Below are 25,113 nucleotides of genomic sequence, written 5' to 3'. Positions count from 1 at the left end.
CCCCACATATACTGCAGTGAGATGTGTCACTTAGGGGACTACTGCATACTCTGGGAAGCCAGTATTGGGTGGAGATTTCCTGTTGTCCCATATAGCTGTTGATTGTCTGCTGCTATCCCAATAGGCCACTCCATTCCCTTGCATGCATGCAACGATACCATAGCTATGCTACCACAATGTACTACTCCATTCATTTATTGTTAAGAAGACTGACTTACCTTGTGCCTGCAGCAATTGTGAGGATGGTGCTTGAGGGCTGACTGTTGGATGCACACAGTACACAGCCTATACATGGTAAGGTGCAGTAGTGTGATGTGTGTGGCATCCATTTTACTGTGTGTGCAATTCAGAGAGAGGTGTCAGTCCCTGGTTCCCTACAATGTCAGTGTGTGTACTAAGCATTGCCTCTTTGCCAAGGCCTGGGCATGCTGGACATGACTCCATCGGCCTAAAGGAGCAGGCAAAGGTTGTTCCCCCTCCAAGTTCCTCTGTGCCTGTGTGGACCTTGGCAATGGTGAGGAGCTGTATGATCCTTCCCTGTGATGTTCTTGCCTCAGCTGTTTCCTCAGGATCATATTGTGTAGCATGGCACATACTATGAACATGTTTGCACATGTGGCTGGAGAATACTGCAGGGCTCCACCAGATATGTCAAGGCAGCAGAACCATGACTTGAGCATCCCAAACACATGCTATACAATGAACCTGGTTTCTGCGTGTGCCTCGTTATGGTGTTCTTCAGTGTGCGTGTGTGTGTGTGTGTGTGTGTGTGTGTGTGTGTGTGTGTGTGTGTGTGTGTGTGTGTGTGTGTGTGTGTGTGTGTGTGTGTGTGTGCATTTCTGATGGTTGTCATCATCCATGGCTCCAGTGCATAGGCAGCATCCCCCACCAGATGGTCATACAGGATGTCCCCCTGGTAAATGCCTTGCACAGCTCTGAGGCATGACAGATGTGGGAGTCGTAATAACTACCAGGGCTGCCAGCACACACATTCATGATAATGCCCTGGGCATTGAACATGACTTGGCAGTTGATGGAGTGATAGCCCTTGCTTTTGAGATAGACTCTACCCTATTCACCAGGTGGTGCCTTGATGTGGATGTGAATGCAGTCTATGGCAATAGCAGCACTGAATGCAGGCATTCATGAATTGATTGCTATCTCTTAGGTAGGACATCAAATGATAAACATGCTAGTCATCCTACCTACCGATAACTATTGGTATCCCTTGGGGCTTAGTCACAGGTCCTGTTCTCTTCAACTTTTTTATGAACAACTTCCATGCTGCAGTGGGACAAGGCTCCCTGGTTCAGTATGCATGACAACTCCACTCTAAATTGCTAAGCTCCAAGATGCGATCACTACAAACTATTACACAACAATTCTATCCCTTCATTGAATCTTTTCTGAACCAATCTAATCTTCTGTTGAACCCAAGCAATATACAAATTCTATTTTTCATCCCAAAACAATATGCTGACCACAAAAATACCTTTACTATATCATCCACACAAAACACTAGACTTGATGTTGTCACACATTTTAAAGTGCTTTGGGTCATCATAAATGATTATGTAAAATATGACCTATACATATAAAATACTATCAAAAAATCAATGTAAAACTCGGTCTCCCCTACAAATCATCTCCCTACCTTACCTTGTAATCTAAAATACAACTGCCCTTTCATATGTACTGCCAACTCTCTCCTATACCTTTCCCCTACTCATAAATGTCAACTCCTCCTTTTAATAAAACTAGAACAATGTTTTAACAGAACAGCAAAATATGAAACACACCTTCCAAGTAAAACCAACCAACTAAACTGGTTGGAATCCCACACCTATCAAGCATTCAATCAACTTAAACTGGCACAAAGTATCATCCAAGCAAATGCTCAGCACTGAAAACAGTAAAGCTTTGTTACTCCCCATCTAAATCCCCAAGGGCTAAGGACACATACTTTGCCAAAGTCCATAGACCAAATGATAAACATGGTAAACAATGTATTTCTCATATGTATCAAAATGTTGGAACACTCTCTCACTACTAGACTTAAGACAAAGCATAAATTCAAGCTATGCCAAAGCAAACCTTAGGACCTACTTGTAGGATTCCAAACTATGCTCCTGCCACTCTCTTGGTAAAATATTGCTGCAGGTCTCCCTCTCTGTACTCTACCTGCAGTGTTATGTCAGTCTTCTTGCATAATCTAAACTCCTGGGCTTTCTTCAGGAAACTCAGTAGCTTAGCCAGACCTATAAAATCTTACCAAACAATTTGCTGTGTGATAGTAATGCCTTACAGATATTCTGCTGCATCTGTCTAATAAACTAACATTATTATTGCTCCCTAGTAAAACAGATATACAACACTCTGGAATAAAATGATAGCTAGGATCTATCTCTTTTCTGATTGCTTTTCTTTATATACTATGTTTTGCATTTTGTTTGTGATAGTTAACATTTTCTATTTTACATTGCTTTGTACTGTATGACATCTTGAAATGTTAATTGTGCAGTTTTTCTTCCTGGACCTCTGCTGAAAAGGAGTGTCTCAAGGCCCATTTGACTTTCCTGGTAAACAAATGCAAATAAATAAATAACTTCAATACACTTAATATATTCTTTGGTTTGCACACTTTAGAAAAGATATATGCTTGCACATTTGTTAATACATTAATGTCACACACACACACACACACACACACACACACACACACACTCAAAGAGATTTATGCATGTGTGTGTGTGCGTGTGTGTGTGTGTGTCACAGAGATTTATTTGTGTGTGTGTGTGTGTGTGTGTGTGTGTGTGCATGCGAGTGCGTGTGTGTGTGTGTGTGTGTGTGTGTGTGTGTGTGTGTGTGTGTGTGTGTGTGCTCTTCATTCACACTTACATATCAACTGGATGAGATACACTGGATTAATTTATTATGATTAAACATTAGTACATCCTGCATTCCATGGTGGTGCAGTGGTAGTGTTGTTGCCTCACAGCAAGAGGTTCTCCCATTTGATTCTCAGCTAGTGTGTGGGGATTGCCTTCTGTGTGGAGTCTGCATGTCCTCCCTGCGGGTCGAGTGGCGTTCCGAAAGACATGCATGAATGGGCATGCCTTCGTTGAAGGTTGGGCGTTGAGCTGGCAACTCAGCACACTGTGGAAATCTACTGTCTATCATTAGCAGACTGGAGTTCCACTGTGGTGACCCCTAACCGGGAAAAGCCGAAAGACAACAACATTAGTACATCCTGCATTACATCATAAGGCAGTAATATGATTAACATTTCATAAGACCAAGATTCCATAAAAACTTCCATTAAATGAGTATCATAGAAAACTCACAGATAGAAGTAATGTGATGAAATTATTTTAATAAAAACATAAGAAATGTTGCAGATGAATTCTGCCTTATTTAATATAGAAATTTCTCCTTACAGATAGAAGGAACACCTATGTAATATGTAGCTGAAAGTATCACTAGCACTTTTCATGAATGATGAATCCAGTTCCCAAAACCTTTACCTGTGACTGTCCCATTCTTCCATCTTCAGAAATAACCCCTCAACAGAGCTGTAAACCTAGGTAATGGAAATGTTAACTACATGCACTACTGTGATAAGGCAAACAGAGCATAAATTAAGAGAATAAACACTGCCAATTTTTAAAAGTTCAGAAGACATAAGGTGATGTTGTGTAGATTACAATGTCACATCACATCCTCTTAACACACGCTACCATTATGTTGCAAAATAAAAACGTACTTTTGGTTAGGGGTGAGTTAAATATTTCTGACAATGTGTATTAGCATAAAATCAAAAGATACTATCTGAGCTGACCAGCTTTAATGTAAACATATTGTTTTCCAGTATATCACCACTGATTATCACTCAGCAAGAATTCCTAGCTTTGAAGAATTTCGTGCAACGATAAGATGGAACAACCACAGGTCAGCTCTTTCACCCAGGTGAGAAGGAAATGCAATGGCAGGGCTTGCTTCCTCTGTGGACCAGAAGGAAATGGTTGCCATGATCAACAAAGGAAATACTACGACAGTGCTTTCTTCTGGTGTGGGCAGAGGGAAATGGTTGCCAGTTTCTAGTGGCACCTCAGGATAAATGGGCAGGGTAATGTGTGTGCAGCAGCAGCTTCTATGGACTGCTGTAAGTTAAAAATGGTGACTCTGTAGTACCTTCGGCCTGATATTTCAAAGACAATTTATATACTTGCTCCTTATGTAAGTGATATGGTAATTATTTGCCTGGGCTACAAGGGCAGATGTAAAATATATGGATAAGCAGACACTCAACAGCAATTGTAAAAGTGCAGGGACACAGTCAAGATCTAGCACAAGAAAAACAATAAAAATAATAGAAGCACACAGGAAAAAAGACTGCTATTCTGCTTACTTAGTTAGCTTTGTCAGTGATTGAAGAACAGTATTAAATATCTACCTTCACATCATGCATGCACTACAGAAAAAATGTTGGAAAAGCTTACACATAATATTATTGAAAAAGGAAAATAAATATACTAAATGAGGTTGATAAACAGTTGTAACAAGCTTAGCTTAAATGTAATGATGCATAGAATATATGCATTGTACATACAAAGGTATCCCTCTTGTGTTCAAAATATTTATATCATCCAAAAGAACTTCTCTAGCAAAAGTCCCAAGAAAAATCATTTAATTTCTGTTTAAAATGGAACATTATTTATAGCCAATCTGTATTCCTTAAATTACAAAATTTGACTTTGCAAGGTAATGCAACAGACAACAGACTTGTCCAAGTAAGCCCATGACCCAAGACACAGCTCCGTCTGCAGTAAACAAACCATTCATTTTGGCTAGTGTAGGATGTGCTCAGAGACAGCCATGCATCTGACCTGTGATGTGTATTGGATCGTCTTCTTCTTCTTTGTTTTCTTTTTTTCTATTGTTCCTTTTTTGTATAGCAAAAGTTTGCAACATTCAGGTAAAGATGGTTTTCACACCAAATTCATGTGTGCATTTTTAAATGTCTTTAAGTAGGAGAATAGGCAATAGTTTTACAGAGCAAACCATTTACCATAGACTTACATTTGTAACTATATTTAAATAGCAACTTTTCTACTTATGCAGACATGTCAGCTAATTATAATAAAGAGAAGTAGTGCCTGTTTATTATACTAACGTTTTTACCTAAATTGATCATGTCCTAATCCATTGCTTTGCTTCGGTAGTATGAAGAGTAACAATCTGCAGGTATTTGCTAGTCCTGTGATGCTGCTTACCTGTGTCTCTGGATGGAAGGTACACAGGGTCTTGGTACAGAGACCTATTGACTTATAGGTGTAAAGTGTGAAGGTGAGAGCAGCAGGCAGTGTTTGTAGGAAGGTTAACCCATCAACATGATTAGAATCAGTCAGACTATTTTGAGTAAGGCGGAAGGAAATGTTTCATTGCATATGTAAAATGAAAGAGGACTGAGACTGAAGTACATTTAGCAGTGGAAACAAATGGTTGCTGACTGAGACCCAGGATGTCAGGAGCACTGAGGACATGAGAAAATATGTATTTCCCCTTGTAGAAGGGATGCCATGGTTTTATTTAGAAGAGGGAGTGGTGAGGTATTACAACAGTGGACTAAGGGATGTGACTGCTGATTACTTTAATAAGGTGTTACTTTACAGATGGGGAATGAGGTTTAGAAGAGGTCATTGTGGTACATATGTTATAGGGAGACTAAAAGGAAACACCAAGGGAAAGTGGGAAACAAAAGTTATGCCTAGAGGTTTTCAGTTCCACGCTAAATATATATACAGAAAACAAGTAAGTGGGGGTGGGATGGTATGCCCCCTTTTTCCATCTAACATAGTATGACAAGGAGTACCAAAGAATGTAAAAGAGTAAACATACAAGCAGGAGGAGTTAGTCTGTAGGAAAATTGTAGGTACTTAAGGATAATAATTTGCAATCTAGCAGGAGATTTCAGTCAATAAAGAGTAAAAGAATAGCTAAGCAGCTACAGAGGGTGACATTGAGAGGATATGCCTAATTCAATTAACTATAAGGACTATATGCACTCATACCTCTTAACCTGGAAACATCAAAAATCTGGACAAAGGCCCATGAAAAATAGGTAAAAATCTGTAACACTGATTAACATAAAAATTGCATACAGAATTACGTAGCCTCACCCACTCCAATGGAATTGTGGGAAACCAACTTTTAAATGCAAACTGAAGAACAGACACCCAAAATATGATCGTGAAACACAAAATAAGAAGAAGAACAACAGTGTTTTATTTATATTAATATTTGAACATGTGCAAAACTAAAATACAATATTCTTTTATAAAAATAGCATTAACTGGGTATGGCTGCGCTTCAGCCTTCTTCATTAAATAACATAAAATATAAACCAGAAAAAAAAATATTTATTTATATTATTAACATAAAACTTTGAACTTGTATAAAACTAAAATACAATTCTCTTATATAAAAATAAAATTTACTTGTACTAGTCTACTTACTACTACACACATATAAAACAATCAAATTCTTTCTAACAAGTACTACACTGACTGGTATAAAATTTAAATAAATAAAAATTATATAAGGTCTGGCTTCTAAACTGGTATAAAATAAAACTGAAATAAATACAAATCACATTTTTACCTGTTAATTGACTAACTAGTGAACTAATGCAAAGTTAACTCAGTCACAGCTCACACAGAGGTAAAATTAAACAAAAATGGCAACCAAATAAAATAACCAATTCTTTTTTAAATACTCAGTCACAGCCTCGCAGATCATAGATTACTTTCTCTTGCTCTTCACCTTCTGCACTGATGGCCTCTGGTTCTCGGTCTGGTAGTGGTGCCTGGAGGGCATGTTCTCTACCGTTGCCCTTTTTGCTCCTTGTAGAATGGGTGGTTGGACTTCCACAGAAAAACAGTCACTGTCCTCATTCATTTTGATTGCTAGCAATGAGTTAAGTGTTTTGGCATGTAATGACTGCCTCAGCTCTGTTTTAAATTTTCTCACTGCACTGAATGCTTGCTCATGTTCACTATTCGAATGTGGCAAGCAAAAAGCAGTGATAATATGAGCTGCTTAAAGAGAGGTATTCGTTCAGCTTCAGGGATTTATAGGACTGTTGACCAGTACTTGAGTAAACAAGTATCTGTTTCAGAGTCCCTGCTGTGCTGTTGCTGTGTTAGCTTGATGTTAACAACTTGGTATATGCCAAGTTCAGCCTTAAAGTGACCACACTCTTGCCACGACATGCAAAGTCCTAGACAAGTTACAATGTTTGTTGCAACTTCATTGTCAAGATTTAATTTCAAAGAAGGGGTCAATAAAGTGCCAGTATTTTGCAATATGACATCACCAACAAGCAAATGCTTTTTCATTTTCAGAAGGACTGCAACTTAAAATGCTTTTACTTGCTTATAGAAGGTGTGCTCACTTACAGTACCAAATATGTCATCACCATTGTCATGTACATATTTTTCAACATCAGGTCCAACATGAAGTTGTCACTGCTGCAAAATATTGTCATCCTCAAAAAAAGAATTAATGGTGGCATTGATATTACCTAGAAATTCTACAGCAGCACGTGGCGTCAATAACCTGGTTGCATAGACTTGTGATATCACTGTACAGAGTTAAACGTTGGCTGCTTCTGGCACACTGAACTTAAGGAGAGACTCCATAGCATACTTCAGGAAAAGGAATACTAGTTTTACCTCAGGACTATTCAGCCATTCTTTTATGAGGTCTATTCTGCGTGACCGGGGCTCATGCGATTGGAAGTATGACAAAAGTGCAGGCCACAGGTCCAGTATTCGCTTTATAACTTTATGAAGACTCAGACAATGAATGAGGGTATGTTGAATAAGTACAAGTGGCTCAATCTCAACAAATAATGCAAATTCATTTAGCTTGTGTTGCCTCGGTGCACTATGTGAAAAGTGATTATAAATGTCTGATATTAAGTCTACTATATGTGATGTCAATGCTTTCAAACCTGATTTGATGCAAAGGTTTGCTATATGGCATAGGCAACCCATACTGAAGAGATCAGGACTGACAGTCTTTAATCATGACAGTATAGAATTGTATTTACCAACCATGACTGCAGCATTATCTGATGAGTATGCAGCCATATTATTTGTTGGGACATTGAATCTCTGAAGACTTTCCATAAGGCAGTTGTATATCGCTTCACATCTACATGCCACACAAATGGGCATGTCTAAGAATCGGACAGCATTTCCACACTTAACCTGGTCAAAAAAATCCATCCAGATTCACAAGGAGTTTATTATCCCCCATATCAGTGCTCTGATGTAAATAAATCCAATAAAGCTGCTTCCAACAAACTGCTGCTGCATCTTCCTGATATTCTGGACCCATGACATCACGTGTAATGCATGCACACTTAGTCACCCCACAGCTCACCTTCTTCGACACTTCATGATCACCAAAGTATTTTTTCATGTATTTCAGCAGATGATCCGCAGCACTAAAAGGTAGGTTGTGCTCTGCAAGTAAGACAGCAAATCTCACTTCAGATATTAATCTGTGCTGTACTTGCTTGCTGGACTTGGGTGGCAAGCATGTCTGTTACTTTCCTTCCAGATGCAGCCTGCTCTGCATTTGTCTTGTGTTTTTCTGTATCCATGTGCCTGTGCAGATCATGGCATCCCCGTGGCCAATACTAATGTTACAGTGACACACTTTACAGAAGGCATACACTCAAGCTTGCTCTCACTTAGTCAATCAAATGACATCTTTCAAGCTGATTGAAATGAAGACAGTCTTCTTTTTTTGTCAACATGACCTGTTAAATAAACACAAAAACTTTCTATAAGCATGAAGACATTGATTATCTTGCAAATTATTTTACTTCTACTACTAATAAAGAAATATATGACTGAGGGAACACCCAATACCTTTTCCATCTTTAGGCGTCTCTTACCTCTGATTGCTCTGCATGGGTGATCACTGGGTCCTCAGTTGTACTGCTTGTGGTTGGTACTGCTACTACTGCAGGTGCAGCTTGAAATGAAGACATTGTATTTTTCTTGACCTGACCTATTTGTAAAACCACCTCTAAGTATGGCAACAGAAATTATGCTGATAGACACATTATATTACTAACAGACATATTACAGAGTGAGAAGTGAGACCAGATCTCACCTTTTTCACCTTCAGCCATCTCTGCTTGCCCAAGTTGTCCCTTAGATTGTTTGATGGGGGTTGTCATGCTTTTTCTTGCAATACCTTTTGAGTCTTGTGCTACAGGTGCAGTTGTTGCAGGTGTGGAAGAAGTACTTTGTGAACTCCAGTAAAATCAAAGCATGATATCATGCAGCAACCAGTCAGTGTAAGATAAAGAGACATGAAACAGTTTAGGTGAGCTAGCTGGTTTGGGGGCTATGGTGAATGCTTATATTATAGAAACTGCGGCTTTGGGCATCTTTGCTCTTCAATCAAGATCATTAAACAGACATGGTTTATGACAAACACAGCTAGTCACTCAGATAAGCACAGCAATGAAGTCCACACACACACACACACACACACACACACACACACACACACACACACACACACACACACGCACGCACACACACACACACACACACACACACACACACACACACACACACACCTATTACAGCATGTACATAAATGATTTAAAATTCATATTTTCTTCATAACCAAGAAAGACAGCTGCATATGCTTGATAGGTGCAGTGTGAAATGTCATGGTGGGACACAGAAACACAACAGAGAACCCTGAGGCTTACAGAAGCATGGACAGCTTACATACACACAAGACATGTACCATCACCAGCTGTTCTACTATTTTTTAACTATATCCCTCATTGGTGAGATCTGATCATAAACTAATCTCACTGGAAATCCACATCCCGCCCCCACCCCAAACAAAAAAGACCACAGTGAAGAACTTCTCTAAAGCAAACTTCACACTACTCAAGACTGGTGTGGTATCCTTCAAGGCCCCTGAGTCAGTGGAAACCACAACCCAAGCTGCGGAAGCCCTTACAAATGCCTTCTATGAACACCTCCAGGACTGCATGGATCAGGCAATCCCAAGTAAAACCAAGACTCTTTCCACAAAGGGCAAACGTCCAGTCTGGTGGACCCCAGCCATTAACAAACTTTACAATAAGAGGAGAAAGCTATTACATGATAGAACAAAATCCATAAAAGGGAAGTCACCCCTGATCATTATTAGTAAAAAAATACGAGCACTCATAAAATCAACTAAGGCCAATTTTGAGAGAAAATTGCCATGGATTCAAAGGACAATCATAAGGCCTTTTTCATCTATGTTAGGAACCTGGGTGGAAACTCCCAGATATGCTCAGAATTAGTCCAAAATGATACAAAAATCACAGAACCCACAGACATTGCCAACATACTGGCAGACAGGTTCAGTGCAAACTTCACCCCCCTCTCCCCCCCTAAAGGAGAGATAACTATCCCAGCCGAGTGTAGCCTCCCAGACATCTCAAATGCGCAGGTGAAAGCTGCTCTCTCTAAAGCTAAAAACACAGCATCAATGGGACCGGATGGTGTCCACGGCTGTGTGCTACACGAGCTAAATGAGGAATTAAATCCGCACATAAGGCAGCTGTTTAATCTCAGCCTTACCACAGGATACGTGCCCAAGGAGTGGCGTACGGCAACTGTGGTCCCACTCCACAAAGGCGGCGCCTCTACGGACCCTGGTAATTACCACCCTATAAGCTTAACAAGTCTAGTCTGCAAAGCTATGGAGAGGATCATAATGGAGCTCATAAACAAAGATATAGGGGACTTGCAGACATTGGACCCGACCCAGTTTGGCTTCGTCAAGGGAAGATCATGCCTTTTGAACTTGGTTGACTTCTTCGAAACAGTCACCAAGGCCATTGATGAGGGAAAGGCAGTCCATACAGCCTACCTTGACCTTGCAAAGGCTTTCAACACAATACCCCACTCGGGTATTGTAGAAAAACTTACCAGCTTAAATGTAAACCCATATGTCACAAGATGGGTTGCAAACTGGCTTAAGGACAGAACCCACAGGGTTAGAGTTGCTGGCGCTATGTCAGACTCCAAGCCGGTCACAAGTGGTGTCCCACAGGGCTCGGTCCTTGGCCCCCTATTGTTCGGCATCTACTTCTCAGAAGTACAGGCCAACATGGGAGGACTTTGGCTGACAAAGTTTGCTGACGACTGCAAACTGGGCGCCATAGTGGAAAGTGCATCGGACACGGATGTCCTTCAGAAGGGACTCACGGAAACAGATAGCTGGTGCCAGAGCCATGGCCTGAAGTTAAACGCCAAAAAATGTGTAGTCATACCCTTCGGGAAAAACAAGGTAACCCCAAGCTACCATATAGGTGGCAATCCACTAAGCACAGAAGAGGTTATCAGGGACCTGGGGAACCAGGTTGACAGTGGCCTTTCTTTTGACACTCACGTTGCTAAAGTGGTTAGAAAGACCTTCTACATTGCCCACCTGATCATGAAGGGATTCACATCCAGATCTAGTGAGGTCATTGTTCCCCTGTACTCTTCACTTATCAGACCAATGATCGAGTACAATGCCCCATTCGGGATGTATCTCACCCGACATCTGCAGCAATTGGAGAGACCCCAAAAGTTCCTCACCAAAAGGATAAAGGGACTCCAAAATCTGTCATATGCTGCCAGATTGAAGAAACTCCAGCTCTATTCAGTCACATACCGTCTGCTCAGAGGTGACATGTGCCTGACATACAAGGCCATGTCCAACCCGGAATTAATGGACATGCTCCACCTCAAAAAATCCAAATCCACCAAAACCACTAGAGCAAGCGACTTAAACCTTAGCATGGATATAAATAGGACGTGCTGGAGGGATAGATTTATCACTCAGAGACTCCCTATGCTGTGGAATAAAATCCCGGTCCATGTGAGGCAGAGCACCTCGCTGACTTTGTTCAAGAGAAATCTTGACCTGTGGATGGGAGATCGTAGGTTTACCCCGGGAATCATCTCTGTGTCACTGCTGGACAGAGGCACACCAAACTAATGGGCACAGTATTTTTTCATATAAGGGGTGGCGTAAGCCACAACAATTTGGGCTAGGCTTATAAATGCCTTAGGGCAGATAGCCTAGTATAAACCTATGAACCTATGAACCTATAATGTGATAATATTAGTGCACATACTTTGTAAAAAGCAAAAGACAGTTACTCTACAGTGTGCATATAATTCAAAATTAACTTGAAAATGAGATTTGTCTTAATTTCTGAACACATTATGGACTGCACACATCCAGACAAACTACCTAGTTAACAAATTCACAGACAGTACCTAGTGAATCTTTAACTGCTGCTTTTCAGATCCTTAGCAAACATGTACAATGTATAACATGCTTCTCAAGATAACAGACCTGTATTGTCAAAGCTCAGCCTCTCTGTAACCCTCTTTCCATATGCTGTTATTTATGGCATCTGGACTGCAAACCTGTCACAATGTTCTCTGTTGTGATTTAACACAGAACAGAGTGGAGGAGGGAGCCAAGACTGTTTAAAGCAGCAGATCACAGGTCTTTTTACAACACAGACCTCCCCATTCCCCTCCTCCAGCTAGCCTGCAAAGATAACTCTCTCTGTAATTGCACACCACCACCACAAAAACACAGATTAGATGCTATCAGCTGGTGAATTCCTTTCAAGAACAAAAACAAGTGCCGACAGCATATTTCTCAATCTGTTAGCACAATAGTCACCAGTTAGTGATAAAGCCAGAAATGTAAAGATTTTTTTTCAAATCCCACAGCAGCTATTTGTCTCCCCTGGTGTGTAATCATCCTCATTAATCCAAACCACCCATTGGGTCAAGCGGGTCTCTGACCCCCATAACAAGCAGTGGAAACTTCAAACATCTCTCTTGTACACTGGGCATCAACAGACACTGCCTTGTAACAAAAGAGACTAAAAACTAATTAATCCAAATCACCCAATCAGTCAAGTGGGTCTCTACCCCCCCCCCCATAACAAGCAGTGGAAACTTCAAACATATCTCTTGCACACTGGGCACCCACCGGCACTGTCTTGTAATTGAAGAGACTAAAAACGAATTAATCCAAACTACCCATTGGGTCAAATGAGTCTCTGCCCCCCCCCATAACAAGCAGTGGAAACTTCAAACATCTCTTTTGTACACTGGGCACCCACAGACACAGTCTTGTAACTAAAGAGACTAAAAACTAATTAATCCAAACCACCCATTGGGTCAAGCAGGTCTCTGCCCCCCACAACAAGCTGTGAAAACTTCAAACATCTCTCTCTTGTGCACTGGGCACCCACAGACACTGTCTTGTAACTAAAGAGACTAAAAACTAATGTAGGTGCTAACCTTCCAAGTGTCTAGACAGTAAAATACCTTAACTGCACTAACTTAAACAAATGTTAGTGAGTGTGTTAATGCATTCTGCTGTATAGTTCCTTAATCAAACCACTGTACTGAAGAGTACATCACCAAGAAGCAACAGCTGCATAACCTTCTCCAGTAAGTGTCCGCCCAAACTAAAGTCTATTTTCTTTTGAGAAACACTTAAATCTATAAAATGCCATTCCATTACCTCTCTTGTTTCATCTGTAACTAACCCCCATCTTTTAAAATTATACCCTTTTAAGAATTTCATGGTAAAATTAGATAATGTCTACACTTTCCTTAATTTAGCAGTATAAAGTAGAGTGACTGTGCAAAGTAGCAAACCTTTTCTTAAGGTTCACTGAGTGGTTTCTAACAGATGACTATTGACCTGGGACTGCCCTCTCTGCTCCTCTGCCCTGCCCCCAATTTCCACCCACCCCTATTATCTGCCAATTTATAGACATAAGACCATAACCCCCACCCACATCCCACCCACTACCTCAACCAATCCCATAACAACACAAATGCAAATATTAACAAGCTCCCACCCTCCACCCAAGTACTCCTACCGCACCCTACACCCCAATGCTATCACCACCAACTGAATCACTGCCCACAAACCCTCAAGTAACTATGTTTACCTCTCATCTATTATTACTAGCTACCCTTGTTACACTTTACACCATTACCTGCTATCATAATGCTCACATAATATTTCACGCCAGTCCAACCTTAACTTCCACCTACCAACCACATAGTAACACTCCTTTCTCCTGCATCTAACCCCATTTACTGAACTACTCTACCACTGAGCTATACAAAGTCAAATATATTAATTCCACCATACCTTCCACCAAACCCAACAGATTAACTAAACTTCTACTCAAATTTCAATTTGTATGTCTATTCTTGCAAACACAGTTCCAAATTTGTAGTGATATACACCCCAACCCAGGCCCCACAACTGATACTACCAACCTCACTAGTCCAAACATCCAGCATGCAATTAACATAAAAAGCCCTGTGACCTACTTATGCTTAGTATGAACACTTGAAGCATATTGAACAAAACTGATGAACTACATGCTACACTCTCCGCTTACAACCCGGACATTACACTCATTACAGAGATCTGGCTCAAACCCCATATTAAGGACAATGGGATAATTTCCCCAGGTTATAATATAATCAGGGCTGATACAACTATCAAAAAAGGTGGAGGCATTGCCATACTGTACAAGACTGTCCTCAAGGTAGAACTTATACATAAAGAAATCCCAACATTTAACAGTGCAGGAACCCTATTCACCAAAATTCAAATCGATCAACAGAAGCAACTAAACCTAGGGAGTATTTACATACCCCCAGGTGACAACATACCTACTCTTGAGTCTATACTAAACTGGACATCTGCAAACCTCCCACAGGAGACACTCCTTCTAGGGGACTTTTTACATTGTCTGGAAATAAGTCAATGCAATTATCCCCTCTAATCATATCAACCTGTATACATATACTCAACTTATCCAAACACCCACCTACATTGACAAAAATACAAACAAGGACTCCATACTAGACTGTATCCTTAGAAAGAACCCATCTACTGCCCAATATTATGGCACAGTACCAACTGGCCTTAGTGACCATTTACCCACATTCATATTAAGACAACATCTGAAAACCAGTAAAACAATCATCTTATGTGAAATCCATAATTCAAAAAATGTTATACTTGAGCATTTTATTAATGCACTAAGGTATTGCAAGTGGACTTCCCTAGCAACCCTCATACTAGACAAGGTAGTGGACTATTTCAATTCCACATTTTTAAACATATTAAATCAGATGACCCCCTACGGACAACTCAAACAAAAACCAACCCAGCCCCATAGCTCTCTAAAAACACAAGAACCCTTCTCAAACTTAGGGATAAAGCTTGGGATACCTGGTATCACAATAAGACCGATCACAACAGGCAGATTTTCCTCAAACTATGCAATAAAGCAAAAAAAAAAAAAAAACAGATAAGGCAAGATAAGAAAAATCACTACACAAAGCTACAAGTAAAATATACCACTAACCCCAAAAATTCTGGGCAGCTATCAACCAAGTATTACAACCAGACAAACCCACTACCCCTCCCCCCAACATCAGAGGAGATAATATAGAGATAGCTACCCAATTTAACAACTGCTTAACTTCTTCCATCCTTAACCTAACTATCAACAGCCAGCCTTGCACTCTCCCGCAACCAATCAGCAACCCAAACTCATATCCTGCATTCACTCTCAAACCAGTTCCTACCAACACAATATACAGGCACCTCACTGAACTAAAACCCACCACTTTGGCAATTGACAAACTTCCTGCAGAGTACCTCAAAATTGCTGCTAGTGCTATAGCTTATCCCATCTCAATACTTATCAACCAGTCTATCAGTGAGGATACAGTTCCAACCCTTTGGAAAACCTCTTAGATAATACCTGAGCATTTTATTAATGCACTAAGGTATTGCAACTGGGCTCCCCTAGCAACCTTCACACTAGGCAAGACAGTGGACTACTTCAATTCCACTTTTTTAAACATATTAAATCAGATGGCCCCCTACGGACAACTCAAATAAAAAACAACCCAGCCCCATGGCTCTCTAAAAACACAAGAACCCTTCTCAAACTTAGGGATAAAGCTTGAGATACCTGGTATCACAATAAGACCAATCACAACAGGCAGATTTTCCTCGAACTATGTAATAAATCAAAAAAAAAAAAAAAACAGATAAGGCAAGATAAGAAAAATCACTGCACAAAGCTATAAGTAAAACATACCACTAACCCCCACAAATTCTGGGCAGCTATCAACCAGGTATTACAACCAGGTAAACCCACTACCCCTCCCTCCAATGTCAGAGGAGATAATATAGAGATAGCTATCCAATTTAACAACTACTTCACTTCAGCCAGCCTTGTACTCTCCTGCAACCAGTCAGCAACCCAAACTCATACCCTGCATTCACTTTCAAACCAGTTCCTACCAACACAATATACAGGCACCTCACTAAACTAAACCCCCCCACTTTGGCAATCAACAAACTCCCTGCAGAGTACCTCAACATTGCTGCTATTGCTATAGCTTATCCCATCTCAATACTTATCAACCAGTCTATCAATGAGGATACAGTTGCAGTCTTTTACATAATACCCTTACACAAAGGTAGTCCCTCAACCGAACCTAACAACTACCGCCCCATAGCAATCTTATCCCCACCTATCAAAAATCCTTGAAAAATGTATCCCTTTCTCAGCTGATGATGCATTTACTTACAAATAGTCTCCTCACCAACACCCAGTACAGCTTTATCCCATTCCAAAGCACCACAGCACTCATATCCTTCAACAACACTGTCAATCAATATAGGAAACAAGGAAACCTAGTGTCTGCCACCTTCCTTGATCTGTCCAAAGCATTCAGTACAGTATCCCACAGCAAACTACTTCCTATCTTAGCCGAACTCAACCTAAACAACCCCTCCTTGCTCTGATTGCAAGACTACCTATCCAACCATCGACAAGCAATTAAGTGGCATAATTCCCTCTCCCTCTTTCTCCCAGTAACACTAGGTGTACCACATGGGTCCATTCTGGGATCCCTGCTATTTAATATCTTTACAAACACACTCCACACCGCCACCCAGCAAGATGCAATAGTCTAATATACAGATGATACTATACTGATCTGCTCAGTCCCCACACTTCAAACACTCCAGACTAAAACCTAAGATGCCTTCTGCAATATTGAAAACTGGTTAAAAACTCACAAATGATAATTAACTCCCAAAAGACTCAACTTATACTTTCCCACCCGACCAAAACTACTGATTTTTCTGCTCTTTTCTCTCTCAGTTCTGCCAATAACACTCAAATCTCACCAATAACACCCACATCTCCCCAGTATCACAAACTAAACTTCTTGGTGTAATACTTGTCCAAAACCTAAAGTTTGCCAGACATATAGTACAAACCATATCCAAAGTCCAGAAAAAACTTGGAACCTATAAAGCTGCAAAAACTATCTAACTAAAAAAAACATAATTACTATATCCAGAACTTACCTTATCTCTACATTGCCCTATGCATCCCCTGTATTAACAAACCTTAACAAGTCAGATGTACACAAATTGTCCATGTACTATAATAAAATAGCTAGATTTGCAACCAACTCTAATTTCCGCTCCCACCACTGTCACTCACTAAAACAATTAGGTTGGCTAGAATTCCTCAACTTACTAAACTATAACCAACTCACCATGGCTTATTACTTGCTTACCACCCAAACAAGATTCCTGATCTCTCAGGTTTACTCAACTTTCACAATTCTGCTCACCATCTAAGATCCACAAACAAAGCCCTTCTTGAAGTAACTAAGTTTAGACACAGTGCTGGTGAATCCCTCTACTCCTACACAGTTGCTAAAATCTGGAGTTATCTTCCACCAGATAACAGATTGCAAAGCATCAGTCCCATCTTTAAAACCCAGTTAAAAGCCCAACTCAATCTCATCTGGCAATTTACCTGTGCTGAACATGGCTAGCCCTACTACCACCATTCAGATAAATATTCCTCTGGCACTACTCAAAGGTCAAACACATAGAAAAAAACTACCATAATGAATTGCATTTTTAAATGTATATGTGTAACTGTATATAGTATTACTGCACTTTCTTACTCAGATATATTTTTTTGCTTTATTACTGCACACTCCATATACTGTACACTTCTGTAATTTCTCATCATACTATGCCATTATATACTATTGTTTGCTCTATTGTTTGTTTGCTCTATTAATTTGTATGCATCTCTGACTTTTATATTTTTATCATGTATGTGGAGATTTTGTATTTTGTATTTTTTTTTGATTGTCAGGTATGTGGAACTTTTCTCCCTGGGTCTCTGCTGAAAACAGATTGACCAGTCACACCAACCCGGTAATCAAATATAAAATAAACAAATAAATAAATAAAGGATGGCGCGTGTGGAGGCCAGAAGCCAAGGAGATAGTTTAGTTTAATATACTGCCTTTATGAAGTTGGTACAATAACACGCTTTGCATTATAATACATTTTCTAAAGCATATGAAGTCTGAGTCTGACACTAAAAGTATCTGTCATTACTTTGCTTACTGACTTAGTACAGTCTTCAATCTGCCAAGAAATGTACATTTCACAAGGCAAAGCACCTTAGGACTATTAACTATATACTTCTAGGACAGCAAGCCATACACTAGGTAAAAGTGCACAATACATAAACAAATGACATAATATCAGACCATATCGTAACACAGGTGCAATATTCTATTATTAGCAACCACAACATACACATACTATGGGTAAAATATGAAACAATTACTATCAGCTTACTAACAATTCAGCTACAAGGCTGACTGGATGGTTACTATCTTTTATTTTATACCTGCAAAAAAAGTTCTTTTGATGACTTAATATAATTCAATATTACTGTCCATGAATATACTTTTAAAAACTTGCAGGGTGGGGTGCCTACCTCAATAAGAAACACTGCTTGTTCTTAGCTCTGTGTAATAGTAAAGTTTCAAAAGTCATCTTGAAAGCTAACACTACATTGCAATGTCTTATTCATTATGCTATGCTATTAATCACCACCCAGCTCCCCAGGATAGTCAGTGAGATATGTGAAATACAAAACTGTGCATTGCATCAAAAGTCACTAATGGGTAAACTGAAATTAAAATCAGCAGAAGGCACAAATACAGCTCCATAGAATTAGTCACTAATGGGTAAACTAAAATTAAAATCATCAGAAGGCACAAATACAGCTCCACAGAATTAGTCACTAATGGGTAAACTGAAATTAAAATCAGCAGAAGGCACAAATACAGCTCCATGGAATTAGTCACTAATGGGTAAACTGAAATTAAAATCAGCAGAAGACACAAATACAGCTCCATAGAATTAATTATTTAGTTATATGACTGCACATGTTATGGGCATATCTCTCAATCTCTTAGACCAAGAAATCTGGACAAAGCCATAAATAATTGGGGGCGGGTACCAAACAAAGGCACAAAAATAGTTAGTGACACTATTTAAAATACTGCTCTTCCAAAGTTAGACTGTTAGCACAACAGATTTTGCATAGCATCATATTAAAATGAATTTTCTGAAGGATGCAGTCTGAAAATCAAATGTAATTTCTGCTACCTGCCATTATTTTCTGACTTCAGTCCTCAGAGATCTGCCACTGCCAGTGATTTGGAAAAAAAATACAATTTTACGAGAAATGGACCCATAGCAAAAAGCCAAAAGCTTAATTCTCTTCAGTAGTTTCAAGAATGTACAAGCATGAAAATGAGACATTTCCCCAAATGATCCATTCCCTCAATGATTTCAAGTATGCACAAGTATGCACAAGTATGCACAAGTATGCACAAGCACCAAAATGAAACATTTCCCCAGCAATTCATAACCCTCCAGTAGTTTCAAGTACATACAAGCACCAAAACTAAAAATTACCCCAGACCCCCACTAATCCCTTCTGCATGTGTGCAGTCAGATTTTCACAGCAAATGCAAATAAATAAATATTCACAACAGATGGCCTGTTTCAAAAAGAAAGTGTAGAAATGAACAGTCAGCATTCTACTAATGAAACTGCAGCCTTCACATCCATACCTCTAAACCTCTTTTAATAAGAAATCTTGGTTGAAGTCTAAATAATGGGGGGGACACAAAGGTTTTAAAATAGGGACAGATTTTACATTTTGCTCTTTCACATTTAAAAAGTTCAAACAAAGGTTTGCAGTATTAAGCAAAGTCAAAAGCTAATGTTCACCAGAAGACAATTTAATGAAGCTCTTTTCGTCTGCACTGTGTGCAGACTTCTTCAGACATACAAAAAACCTTTTAAAAACTTCCTTTAAAAACATGTAAACTGGTGTAATGAACCAATAGTAACACACAATTAATTAAGGTGATTAATTAGAGCTGCTACTTTGATTGTTAGCATGCACCATGAAGTAAGCTCAAAGTAAACTTTTATGCAAAACCCTCCATGAATCACTGGAACAGCGATTGTCAAACACACTAAAGAAACTTCGTGACAAAAGCATAAACTTAAAAATTAACAAAATAAAAGTGAACAAAAGTTCAGAAACCAATGCTCATACTAAAATTTTAAACTTATATAACAGATAAAATAAAACTAACAAATGTATATAAACAAATTACAGATATATACATAATTCATTAATGGTAAGCCAAGGAAGTTACTTAACCATGATATCTTACCCACACCTTTTCAAACTTTTCAATTTAAGAATACTACTTATAGAGCAAAACTCATTAAGACCTGGAAAGGTACAAGGATTCAGTTTGATTTGCCAGGTAAGTTCTAATTCTTCTAACAAGAGGTGTAATGGTGCCCCCCTTATGTCATTATTCACCTGGTCTATTACTAAAAATTTGAAACTATGATTCGTATATTTTAAAGTATGTTTGGCTAATGCGTTGTCTAATTTGTTCCTAGTTATTGCATATTGATGTTCATAAATACATTCGCGGAGCCTACGCTCAGTTTTTCCGACATAGAACGCAGGACAACCTTGACATATTGCCATATACACCACCATTTTGGAGTTACAATTATACCTGCTCCTTACCTTACATTGAAAGTTCTGTGTAGTGACTCTATTAGTCTCTATTATGTATTTACAATAATTGCAACTTTGGCATTTATACATGCCAGCAGTTCTCGTAAAGTTAGAAACAGATTGTTGTAACAGTGACTTCAAGTTCTTACCCCTTCTAAACGTAATGATGGGGTGGTCACTACCTTTAGTTGCAAAAGTGGGATTACTCATAAATAATGCCCAATTTTTCTTTATGCTCTCAATACATTGATGACTAGATGAATTAAATGTCAAAATTAGTTTCTGACCAAAGTATGAAGGTTTGTCCAAGTGGGTTACAGTACACCCTTCTGTTGATGAGTGGGTGTTAGTGCCTTGGTTCAACTGATGATGTTTTATGGTCAATAAAGGTTTATAAATGCCATTAAGTCTTTTAACTGTAACTTCCTTAACTAGTTCATCAAGGAGTTTCATAGGTTATCCCCTATGTGTGAACATACTCATAAGTAGTTCACATTCTTTGTGGAAGTCATCATCTTGACTCACTATACGAGCTGCTCTAACAAGTTGACTTTTTATCACTGATTGTTTTTGATGACTAGGGTGACAGCTTGTAAAATGCAAAAAGGAATTTGAGTATGTGTTTTTCCTATGAATGTTAGCTACTAAATTACACACTTTGCGGTTTTTCGACAATAAGATGTCTAAATAAGATGTAGTTACATCACTATAAGAAGAAGTGAAACTCAAGAAGTGTGTAGAGTTGTTAAATTTATAAAACATCATGTTACTAATGTTGACATTACCTTTAACTAAAATAAAAATGTTGTCCAAATAGCGAGTATAAAATGTGATGTATTTCATTAGTTCAGGATCCTTAAACACAAACTCGGTTTCCCAGTGTGCCATGACGGCATTGGCTATGCTCGCCCCACAAGGGGAGACCATGGCAACACCCACTTTTTGCAAATAAAAATTCTCACCAAACATGAAAAAGTTATTGTACAAAATTATTTCAAGTAGTTCTACAACCACAGAAATTTCCATTTTGGTGGCTCCATTTTTCCTTGAGCACTAAAATGACCCATTCAATGCCAGTGTCACGTGGTATACACGTGTAAAGATCCTTCACGTCAACCACGAGGAAGTTGTTACTTGTATCAAATGCTAGTTTATCAATTTTCTCAAGGAAAGACCATGAGTCCTTACAAATCTGGGCTCCAAAATCTAGATATTTCTGTATTATAGAGTCAACAAACTTGGCACATGGGTAGGTAGGGGAACCACGACCATCAACTAATGGTCTCATTGGAGGATCAGTGATGCTTTTATGAATTTTTGGTATACCAAAGAGGTACGGAAACCTTGGGTAAGTGGTGGTCATGTAATTGAACATTTTCTGTTCCATCCTACCTTCAACAAACATGGCCTCTATTCTGCTCTTTATAGATCTATATGCTCTATTAACCTCAGAAAGTGAACTAAGTGAGTATGAAGGACTATCTAGAAGTTGAACCATGTGTTCATGGTAGTCTGGATTATCAAAAATTACCAGCCCGCCACCCTTGTCGGGCTTACAAATGCGTATATTTTGCATTTGAATATAATCAAGGTGTTCACGTTCAACTTTACTAATATGGTCGTTCCTTTTAGACTTATAAGTCTGCTTAACCCCTTGCCTGATGTCTAACTCGCACATCTGCTCAAAAATCTGGACTAGTGGATGCAAGGGGGGTTTATATGTACTGGCAATTCTAAATGGGTCACTATCTATTCTATCAACACTGGCACCCATCATCAAGTTAAAATTCAATTTCCGTGAAAATAACTTGACGTCAATGATAAGTCTTAACCAAGTCAAATTTCTGTTCGGGGACATAAGTGTAACCTTTAGACAGAAATTCAACAAGGTCAGCAGAGACAGCAACTGAAGAAAAATTATACACTTTAAAATCGCCTGCAGAGTTTATAATAATGTCAGGCTTAGTTGTTTTAGCCATTTACAAGTATTTTTATTTTATTATACTATATTCTGACATACATAATTTCCTAACTTTCTCACTTATATTATTATCTATAAGATTTCATGTCCATTTGTATCAAATGTCTTATTAAGGTGTCCTATTACGATTTTCACTTATTTTCTATTCATAATTATCATCCACAATTTCTCCATCATTAATAATTCTTCACAACCCTTCTTTTTTATACCATATATACTATCTTCCATAACATTTTCCATTTTAGTTTCAAATTTCTTTTGCACTATTTTCATAAAAATCTTATAATTAATAGTTTCAGTACTATCCGTTTCGTTTTTAATTGTCTTCTATTTTTCTTCTTCCATATGAATTTAAGTATTCCACTGTATAATTCTTTATACATAAAACATTCATTTAACCATTGATTCAAAATGTTTAAAAAATATTTTTTTGCCAGTTACTTACATTTTTATATATTTCATACCCCATTCCATCTGGTCCTGCAGCTGAATCAATATTTACTTATCCTAATACTTTCCCTGGGATTCATGAAGCTCGGCGCAAGGACAGCGTTAGCCTTGCGCCGAGCATGCAGCGTAGAAATGGCACACCAGCACCATATGCATATTAATGCAGGCACGCTGCTGCAACATCCACGTGCACAGGAAATGTGAGAGAGTGCAGGGGGCATGATAAAGCACTGCACAGAGGCATGAACATGTCGGCTACAGTCTCACAACCTAAAATGCTGACTAGTGGGTGTAAATAGCGCCGAGCATGCAGCGTAGAAATGGCACACCAGCACCATATGCATATTAATGAAGGCACGCTGCTGCACCATCCACGTGCACAGGAAATGTGAGAGAGTGCAGGGGGCATGATAAAGCACTGCACAGAGGCATGAACATGTCGGCTACAGTCTCACAACCTAAAATGCTGACTAGTGGGTGTAAATAGCGCCGAGCATGCAGCGTAGAAATGGCACACCAGCACCATATGCATATTAATGAAGGCACGCTGCTGCACCATCCACGTGCACAGGAAATGTGAGAGAGTGCAGGGGGCATGATAAAGCACTGAACAGAGGCATGAACATGTCGGCTACAGTCTCACAACCTAAAATGCTGACTAGTGGGTGTAAATAGCGCCCAGCCTAGGAAATGTATATTGTATATAAGTATGTACAGATGTAATATATATATATATATATATATATATATATATATATATATATATATATATATATATATATATACACACACACACACACACACATATATATATGCATATATATATATATATATATATATATATATATATATATATATGTGTGTGTGTGTGTGTGTGTGTGTGTGTGTGTATATATATATATATATATATATATATATATATATGTGTGTGTGTGTGTGTGTGTGTGTGTGTGTATATATATATATATATATATATATATGAAGAATGAACGTCGTAACAATAAAGCATATTCAAGGGCTGAGAAGGGAATCAACAGCAAATATGGTATTATATAGTGCTGTCAGTCTACGTCATAAGCTGGCCAGGAGTGAGCAAAGCACTGCTACTCACACCACAGGCAGGATTTTACCAGTGGGAGTAACATTGTTGATCTGCTAAGTCTACTTTACAAACAATCAGATGGTAGTCCTCACTGGGACTACCAAAAATTGACAGCATATTTGGATTTCCGTCCATTACATAAGCAAGGGCAGGTATGTTCAAGGACTAAATAGTGCGAGAGCATGATAATACATTTGTTGGGAAAACATAGGTGTAGGGCCCCTTACGCTGGGGGAGGGCAATGTGTGGTGGTGTGTCATGGCTGTGAAAGCAACTGGATAATGGATGGATTGCGTGCATGTCAAACTCGGGTGGGGTCGAGGAACCATGGGTATGTGATTATGGATCCAGGCGTCTCATGGTTGGATGGCCTGGTTCTAAATGGACCGCCTCATGGAGGCCAGCGAGTTAGTTATATGTATGTATGCATACACACATGCATACGTCTATATGTAAAAGTACATTCCC

The sequence above is a fragment of the Protopterus annectens genome, chromosome 1.part2 (assembly GCF_019279795.1).
Source record: "Protopterus annectens isolate FY-2018-M chromosome 1.part2, PAN1.0, whole genome shotgun sequence".
Taxonomy (NCBI): Eukaryota; Metazoa; Chordata; order Ceratodontiformes; family Protopteridae; genus Protopterus; species Protopterus annectens.
Note: the sequence above shows the minus strand (reverse complement) of the source record.